This window comes from Zea mays, chromosome 5 (assembly GCF_902167145.1).
Source record: "Zea mays cultivar B73 chromosome 5, Zm-B73-REFERENCE-NAM-5.0, whole genome shotgun sequence".
NCBI classification, from domain to species: Eukaryota; Viridiplantae; Streptophyta; class Magnoliopsida; order Poales; family Poaceae; genus Zea; species Zea mays.
In genome coordinates this window covers 43,651,910-43,661,458 of record NC_050100.1, presented here as the reverse complement: position 1 = coordinate 43,661,458, position 9,549 = coordinate 43,651,910, and the positions used below count along the sequence as shown (strand labels likewise).

The 9,549-nt window shown below is 48.4% G+C and overlaps 1 long non-coding RNA gene across 1 annotated transcript; it reads left to right on the top strand.

Annotated features, from left to right (window-relative positions):
* Window positions 1-5,913: 5,913 nt before the first annotated feature.
* LOC100383961 (uncharacterized) lies at window positions 5,914-8,538 on the top strand. Its single transcript, NR_169043.1, has 5 exons — window positions 5,914-6,073; window positions 6,170-6,286; window positions 7,331-7,603; window positions 7,711-7,840; window positions 8,248-8,538. It is a non-coding gene; the product is annotated as an uncharacterized lncRNA (long non-coding RNA).
* The last annotated feature ends 1,011 nt before the right edge of the window (window positions 8,539-9,549 follow it).

The following is a 9,549-nucleotide window of genomic DNA, read 5'->3' as shown; positions in this document are numbered from 1 at the left end:
CGGCAGACACAACCGCCATAAGGGCCCCCGACGCCACGCGGTCAGCGAAGTCAGCCGCCTACAAGACACACATAAGACCACAATCCCAACGAAACTGGTAAAAGTCGAAGTCTAGCTCAACTTACCTGACTTAATGCCTCCTTCAGCCGGCGGGACACAGCGCCTGCCTCGTCCTTGCCGGCAGTGAGCTCCGGAATCTCACCACCGGCGCTGAGAGCGCTACTCCTCGCCCTAGGCAACACGGCAGCCACCGCGGTCGCCACCGCAGGCGGAACAACAACAAGTTGCCCCTCGCCCGACCCTGCAACGTATCAACAGTTAAAAAAACTCGGGCTATCGACTTACCAACGAGATAATCGTCCACGCTAATATCGGTGGCGAAGTCAGCAACGCGCTTGCCCGGCGGAGGCAATTCTCGGGCCTTCGTGGCTCCGGCCGGGACAGACTTGGTTCCGCCGGCGGCGGCCGCCTTCACAGCCTTTGGCACCCTGCTGGACCCAGAGGCGGTCGACTTCGCCGCCAGCGTCGGCTGGCTGCCGCCGGGGGCAGCAGCCTTCGCAGTACCCCGCGACCTCTTCGGCCTAGCCTCAGGCAGCCTGACGACCGCCTGGCGCTTCTGCGCAGCTCCCTGACGATCCTTGTCCATCACCGCCGACACAACAGCAGCAATATTCCGTCCATAAGGAAACACTCTCAAGTCACGAACCATGCGAGATGTAAAAAAGTCTTCGCCGGGCGCGCGGGGGATAGGAACATTCTTAGGCCACCAACCCCCGGTAACCTTCAGCATCCGCGCCGAAGACTCCCGGAGCTCGGGCGAAGACATCCTTTCCCCGGGGGCCGCACATGTCCTCATCAATTCCCTAGCAAAACCATCGGAAACCCCCAGTCCTCCCGTAGCAGTACCTAGCTTCCTCTTCTTAGAGGATGGGGCGGCCGCCAGCGCGGGGTCGTCTCCAGTCTCTGCCGCAGGCTTTTTCCTGCGACGATCCATATCGTCTTGCCCGGGATAACCGCCATACGGCAGACGGTTCAACTCGAAGACCCTGTTCAAGCGATCGTTGGACCCGCGTATATCCCAGCTACGCTGGCCCTCCGTCTTCGGCACGTACCGACCAACAATCCGCACCGCCCCATCCTCCGCCTCACGCACGAATGCGGCGAGATCGCGGCTATGCAAATCTAGTGCAAAGGCAGGACTTCGCACCAGCATCCCACCACGGGAAGGCATCTGGCGAGGGCATACTTCGCCCAGCGCCCAGCCATGCGCCAAAGGCCACACCCCATATGCCACAAACTCCTCAACCAAATCGCGCCTGCTACTCAGGCCGGCCGCGCACCGCAGGGCCCCTTCGTCTGCATCCTCCTCCGCCACTTCAAGCTGCGGGTATGCTAAGTAATAATGCGAGCACATCTCGGCCACAGGGAGCCCCGGATGGTCTTCGACTGTGCCCTCCGCAACGTAGAACCAAAACTCATACCAGTTGCCCCATTTATTGTGGGCGCAAGGAACCAACTCAACGACCTCCATCGAAGTCTTGCCGGTCTTCGACGTAAATGTACATGACCCAAACTAAGCAATCTTATTTCCGATCATCCTTTTCTGCCAGTGCAGACAATAGTACTTCGCGAAGACTTCGACCGATGGCTGCCCGCCGTACGAAGTCGTCGCCCAGACATATTTTGACAGGGCCACCACGGCGTTCGGCGTCAGCTGGTGGACCTGGACGTTGAATCTGCGCAGGACTTCTCCCACGAATTGATGCGCAGGCAGGCGAAGACCAGCGACGAAGAATGCCTCGAAGACAACCAACTCACCTTCTGGCTCGAGGACCTCCTCCGCCCCCGGGACACGAGCGACTTCGCCGCCAAAATAACCCAGCCGCTGCATGTCTTGCACGCGAACCGAGGACATCCGCGATGCGCCGAAATCCACCGTGTCGCTGTCGCGCAACTCCTCCGCCGCCACAGTGCTCAGTGTCTCCTCAGACGACGCGTCGGCCGGCGGCGTAGCGGCAGCAGAAGAAGAAGAGGTCGGCATCGCTACGTACCGTCGGCGGCGGCGGGCGGTCTGCTTCACACGGGCCAGATCTCCGACGAACAAGAGCAAGGAGGGCAGACGAGCAGCGAGAGGTTTGAGAAGGCGGTTAGGGTTTTCACGGAGCGCGGAAAGATAAAGTTCAAAACGCGCCGCCACCCGTCCCCTTTTATACACAGGGCGCGGCGCTTCGGGAAACCCGCAATCCAACAGTACGGCGTCAATCAACGGTCATGTCAAAAACCCCTGCGGAACCACTTCGAGCGAGGGCAGCGTCTCCGCCATCTAGCGACGTCTTCGGCACCAGATGACTTAGTCATACTGGTCCCTCGGAGGGCAAATGTTGGGGCGAAGGCGAAGACGCCACCCTTCGCTCGAGGCCTTCGCCGTCCTCGCTGCACCAACGGAGACAAGACAACGGGCGGACTTACCCTTCGTCTCATACGCCACCGGACGAAGACCTGTGACGAGGTCCAGCATGGAGGCCCGCGTGTGATCCGGCCCATTGTAACAGGCCCTGCGTGGCCGTCGCGCGTTACGGGCCTAATTTGTAAAGGCCTCCCTGTAATTACGGTCTGTAACCCCGCTTTATGGGAATATTCCGGGGATAACCTAGGTGTCTGAGGGCACATGCGTCCTTAACACAGGACACTGGGCACTCAGATACCTATAAATACCCCCGCACAGTGCCCTTGAGAGGCTAGATGAACAGAGCTATTGCCATCTCGTGCGAAAACCCTGTTTACGTTACTACACACCCCCGTTGGATCAACTTGTGCCGGAGAGCAAGTTCCAACACTTGTTATAGCTTAAATATCTTATGTTACCCTGGATGTGTTGCAACTACCCCTATACTTGAAATATTTGTATTAGATGCTCGGGCTGTAGAGGGTAGGTTCCTAATTGTGACCATGTACTAAATTATATATATGTGTCTAAGCTACAGTATAGTCAATAAATTTAGCCCGACCAACTTGCAGAAAAAATGTGTTATAGTAACTAAGGATATCTGAATTGCTCCTATGTGCCACTGTTAAGAAGAAACACACGAGGGTGCTTGCTCTGAGAGCAAACGGGAGGGCACACATGTTGGAGCTATCAGAACGGGTGATCTGTTGGCCTCAGAAGTTGCTGGCAGTGGAAACAGCTCCATCTGTCAATGAGGAGGACAAATCTCCAAGGAGTTTGGGCGATGCTACAGAGCGAGATGCGATGAACAACGCCTTTTCTGATATATATGGATTCAAGTAGGTATATCCTAATACCTAGAATGCTCAAAAAGGAACATTCTAGCAAGCTGTTTTTAGCATCTGCAGAATGGACATATTCATTGTAGATCTCGGCTCCTACCTTAAAAAGATGATTGATGACGCATCATGTATTCTCTCTAAGTATCTGAATATGCGCATCTTTGTTTTGTATAGAGATCTCTCTCCTAGATAGCTCATCTAATATCAGCACAATTTAGACGCCCTTAGAAAAAATGAAACATCAGAGAGTAGCTTCTGTCCATCAAATATGGTTTCTCCAAACAAAAATGACGAGCTGAACATGGATCAAAATGTTTAGTAAGGAAATAATGTTTTCTGTTCATCAGAAAGGTTGATGCTTTGTTTGGAACCTCTTGCTAACTTCTGACACAATTAGGGTGAGACAAACTTTAGACTCACTAACCTGTATCCTATTAATGTTTTTCCGGTGAGCGGCCGCCCTCGGCTTCCCCCCCCCTCATTCCTTGCCCTGTGCACTGCTCGGTTGTTTGGTGGCCATTAATTTGCACGCTGCCAAAAATCACGCAGCCCTCACGCTTTCTGGCTCCTCCCCTCCTCCGCCGTCAGGCTCGCCGCACAGCGGCTTTACACTGTTTCGACTTCGCCTCTTCCTCCGCGTCGACGACCGCGCGCAATAGACCAAACAGCACGGGTAAGGGCCTACCGGTTCAAGTCTCGACGGCGACTCAGATTCCACTCGACTCGGATTCCAAACCGCGCGCGATAGCCATCCGTGACATTCAAATCCCTTGCCGCGTTTTACTTGGCCGCTGAGAACTGAGTCTATCGGGACACGAGCAGAGTTGCAGAGCGACAGGGAGGTTGTTGGTCGCCCAGCTTCCAACGCCTCCACCATCCTCGATGGAAGGGCGTGGATGCCCCCGCAGCCGCCCCCACCCCACGGTCCTCGCCCGCGCATCACATCTCCCCTTCCATCGACAACCTCATCCCCACCTCCGTGATGCGGTTTAAAATATAACATACATATGTACATAAAGTTATCATGTTATTATACGGTTCCGTTGCAACGTACGGACACTCACCTAATATAAATATATATGGCCGACTCAGCAGCGCGGCCACACAGGAGGACGAGAGCGAGGCTGCTGGCAAGCAAGGGACAGGCAAGCGGCCGGGCAGAGAGAATGTTTAGAGAAAACACACTTGGGAAATGATAGTAAACCCAAAAGCGAGTGCAGCGCCCACCAAGAGAAAAAAAATCTGGACACATGCATGCATGCATATCAAAACTTCAAGGGCAAGGGGCTCCCTTTTCTCATTCATTCATGCACGCGTTCTGCCCAAGAACCAGGCGGCAGGCGCGCCCAGGCATTGATCACAGATATTTATCGATTCTTCTCCCATGGCCTCCACACCGCTTTTGCTACTATATCATATATAGTATCCTGTTCTTTTTGGCCTACTACCGGCTGGGACTCGATCCCTGACTGATTATTTCTATCATTACATTTACACGCTGCTGCGTGTACGTGACCCACGCCATGAATGATTGAATGTACAATGAGGCAGGTGCATGCATGGGTGTATGGATCTTGTAGACTGCAGTTCTATATATACTACTATACAGTTGCTGCTGCTTCAGGCTGGACCTGGACCATCCAGTCCGTCCGTTCGATATACGTGATCCTTGCATTGTTGCACTGTTCATCTTCAGCGACCCATCGGGCGAGGAGAGTAGGAGACTGGTTCTCTGACTGACTGTCATCAGCTCCATCGTCGAGCCCAGTGCGCAGTACGTGCATGTGCGTCAACAGTCGTCTCGGCGCCGCAGTGGGGACGTGCCGTGCCGTGTGCACCCAACCCATGCACACACGTACGATGGCAGGCTCGGTCGAGGAGACGACGACGGTGGCAGGAGCATCAGCTACCTGCTCGTCACGCTAAGCCAAAGATTCCCTTCAGATTCAGGCGAGAGCGTTTAATTACTATTTTATTGACCTGTATGCATGCATGGGTCAAAGCTGCAGTATGAAAGATACAGATGGCCGGATGAGGTCACTCACTCGCAGCTTCTTGTCGACGAAAACTGCAGACCCTTTGGCATCTCATCCGCTTGTTGATTGCTGGATAGGAAGGAATAGGCGGCACTGCTTCCCTTCACATCTGTCTCACCCATAAGGCCACAATGCACATGGGCCTTCGCATATTAGCCCCATCTAGTCACTTAAGTTGGGCCTTTTTTTTACTTTTGCCTAGATGGAATTATTGAGGAAATAAGTTGGACCGGAAGAATTTTGTAGAGCGGTCAGCCCAGTCAAGGCGGACCATGTGAATCCTTCATACGTAGGGATTACGGCGCCGTTACAACCATCGACTAGGCCACCCCTTTAGGGCTTGTTGGGTTTGGAGGGGTTTAAGGGGGATTGGAGGGGATTAAATCCCTTCCTATTTTAATCCCCTTCAATCCCTCTCAATCCACCCCTAACCGAACAAGCCCTTAGGCCATGTTCGATTGGCCAGGGATCGACTGGGATTGCGTCCCAATCTCCGTAGATCACATCTGCCACAAAAGTTTTCCGGACCACATTTATAACTGTGTTCGGTTAATCCACCCAGTATCATTCCTCAGACTTTTCTCGGCCATTTCCCTAGGCCTCGGCCTAGGAACTGACTCGCGCCACAACGACGTGGAACATTTCCACGCGAAGGCGAGGGGGAGCCCGGGAGGGAGGTGTGTGCGATTCGTGCGGCGGCGGCACACTAGGGCGACACCTGCGACTCCTCTCCGCCCCCTACGTAGGAGGTGAGAGTTTTTGGCGGACTGCAACATCTACGGTGGTTGTTTTCTCTTCGGCAGTCACACCCTCCTCCTCCTTTCCATTTATTGTCCATGAAGTAGGAGGTGAGAGTTTTTGGCGGACTGCAACATCTACCTCGTTAGGGCAGCCGCTTGGATTCGTTGTACAGCCGCCCGGATTCGCAGGGGCAGTCGCTCAGATTCGCTGGGAGTTCTCCGGTAATCACGTACTGCTGCAGCCGCCTGGATTTTGTGGTGCACTGCTTTGTCACGCGTCGTCTTGCCCCCCCGAGATTTATCAATTGTTAGTTACCCGGTGGTAGATCTTACACCTGCTTGATAGGTTATTCTACTGCCACTCCATTTGTTTTGCATCTATAGCTAGCTGCTCAATTTGGTAATCAGCTGGAGTGAGAAACCTGAGACATGGTTGGTGGCGTGTAGTCTAGAGCGAGAAACCGAAGAGATCAAATGAGCTATTTCTATCTATTGGAATAATAAGTGGCTAGCCGATAAAGAGCATGAACACAATGCCCTTCGTTCAGCTCATTTTTTGTTTTTTCAATAGATATCAATTCAGTTCAATTCATGTCGTCATTTCATTTTTTAATTTTTCTTGTGCATATGCTACCTCACTCTAGGCACACATAATTAGGGAGAGGAAGGGACGGGAGAACAAAACACACAAGTTCTTGGTGTTGCTGAACTAGCTTGTAGTGTGATGTTTTTTCTTAATTTATAGAAGGGAAAATTTTATAAGTCCATCTATTGTATTCCTATTCTAACTACTATTTAGTAATAGCTAGATGTTACTTACTGGTTGTAGATTTTGAAGAAAATTGTTTAGCTAGAGCAACTCAACTATCGCGACCTTCTAATCTATGACTTCATACGTACCATTATGTATTGCAGAGTTTGCTTGTTCTCGCGCTTTTAACTTATCAATATGATTTTTGTTAGTTATGTTTCCTTTTCCAAAATTATATCTCATAAAGAGTAAGGTCGATGCCATATGGGCATTGAATCCAAATTTTTGCACAAATTGTTGATAGGGATGCAAACAATTATTAGTAAGTAGGCCTACATTTGTAACTTGGTCCTTTTATATGACTACTTGTATTATTCAAAATAATTATCTACGGTACCTAAAAGTACAAAATAAAGATGTATTAGCAATGAAATAACAACTTACACTTGATGTGAATCTTAACACATTATTGATCTTCCCTCCCTGAGATTGTTTTGAAATGTGGATTCTTTCAGCCTGCAATGTATTCAAGTCAAGACATGTTCTGGTGTACAATGTACTCAGGTCAAGACGTGTATTTGGCAAATTGGAATTGACAAACTACTATTTTTTGGCTTTTGATACTAATTTCAGATGTGCATAATTCATTTTTTTGTCCTTGCTGCTTTCACACATGAATCTCTCTGAAGTTGTCCCTAAAAGGCTCTACCACCAGCTTGCAACATTGGTATTGATCATTCTAACAAAATATATTCCACTGAACTTGAGAAGATGCCTACTTAATTTTCGTAAGTGATATTTGTACTGCCATATACCATCGAGTCCATGATACTTGCTTTTGGTCAGGTTATTACATAGAATTAGTGTATTCACCAGCACTCATCTGTATTTGCAGTTGTCTCTGTACTTGCGGTTGCCGATCGAAAATCTGCATCAGCAAACTTATGAGTATTATTGCTAGAGTTGCTGCAGATACTTATGAGTATTAGTATATGTGCTTCTGCATCACCTATGGTTCTACAAATGTAAGATTGAAAATCTGCATGAGCACATAACTCATGTGATCTCCCTTGATCACGTTTTTTGCTCTACTTGGTGAATAGGACAACTGGTAACATTTGTGCAACTGTGCAGGTTATCATAAAAAGAAATCACAAGCAGACAACTGATAATATCCATGCCTTAGTTGATTTTGGAAGAATTGCCACCCAAATCTAAATGTTCATGTTTATAACTGGATAGCAGCCAAACATATAATTTCACTTTTTGCAAATACTGCAACTAAGCACATGTTATAATTCGATTTTTCACTATTAATATATGACACGTGTTTTCATAAAATTTGTTAATCGGCTATATATGCATTCCTTCAGTCCATTCTAGCTTTCATCATTAGTTCAAACTCCTCATAGCTTACCTTCCTGTCCTGCAGGTAAGAGCTAGGATAGTAAATGCACTTGGAGGTGGACAAGAGAAAAAAACAAAGCTTGACTGCTTGTGTTGATCATTTCTGTTGTTGAGCCAACTTTGAGGTCAACACAATGACAATTCTATGTTGTTGAGCAAACTATTCAGAAGACAATATACTAAAAGATGAAAGCTTTGAAAAATTTCTCTTAGAAATAGGTCATATATGCAACATGGGATATGCACAATGTTGTGGTTCACTTTTTAAGATATGCTCTATTGTATATTCAACCAAGCCTGAAGAATAATTATAGACAATATTGAAATTTGAGTTTTTAAATTGGCTTTCTAAAACAACTTTTAGATCCTCAAAATATGTTTAAATCACACTGTTTTTATATAAGAAATCTTTGTACTTTAATCAAATGGGATATGCTGCAGTTCCTCGGTATGGGATATAGAATATGTTGTAGTTTCTCAATATAGGACATGCCAGAGATTAACCAAATGGATTTTTGAGTCTAGAATTATACCATAAGGGGATTAAACCCCCAAGGGAATTGAGTGAAAGGGAGGGATCCACTCATGTCACACCCGGTTTTGGAAGGCAAATCGAATGCGAACCATGTACGTGTCAGGATCAGAAACTCACGTACACAACGATTACATAATTGGACATCATCACACATTGCTCAAAGTAAATAGCGGAAAGGTACTTTTATTACAATAAGATGTCCAAGACATCCACAGAGTCTAATACATAGCATAGTCATTAATATCATCAAAGTGCGGAAATACATAACGTAGCAGATAAGGCCTACACAGGCAGCTGACTGGGGGTTTGCCACTAAGAAAAAACTAGAACTCGTCGTAGTCTTGGAACTCCTCAAAGTCCTCCATGTTGCCAGCATCTCCTCCTGAGCACTGAATACAGTGGGGACAACCTGGGGTGGGGTGGTTTTTAAAGCAAGGGTGAGTACACATGGTACTCAACAATTGTCCCGTTTGGCTAAGATGGACTAGCTGTATGTGGAGTTAAGGTTAAGCAGTTGCTTTTAGTTGGTCAAGTATTTATTACTATTAGTAAAGCCAATTTTTAGTAATGAACCCAATTATTACCCAAATGTACCTCTTCCTAGAGGAAATACCAGAGATCAGAATTATAACCATCATTATTAACCATCATCATAAAAGTAACCAAAGTTCTTCTAATCAAAGAGGATCCCAAGGTTGTTCTTAACCGTGAGCTCGACTGATATACCAGTTTCTAACACTCTGCAGAGGTTGCACACTTTACCCACGAGTCGTGATCCCTTTCCAGCCTGGG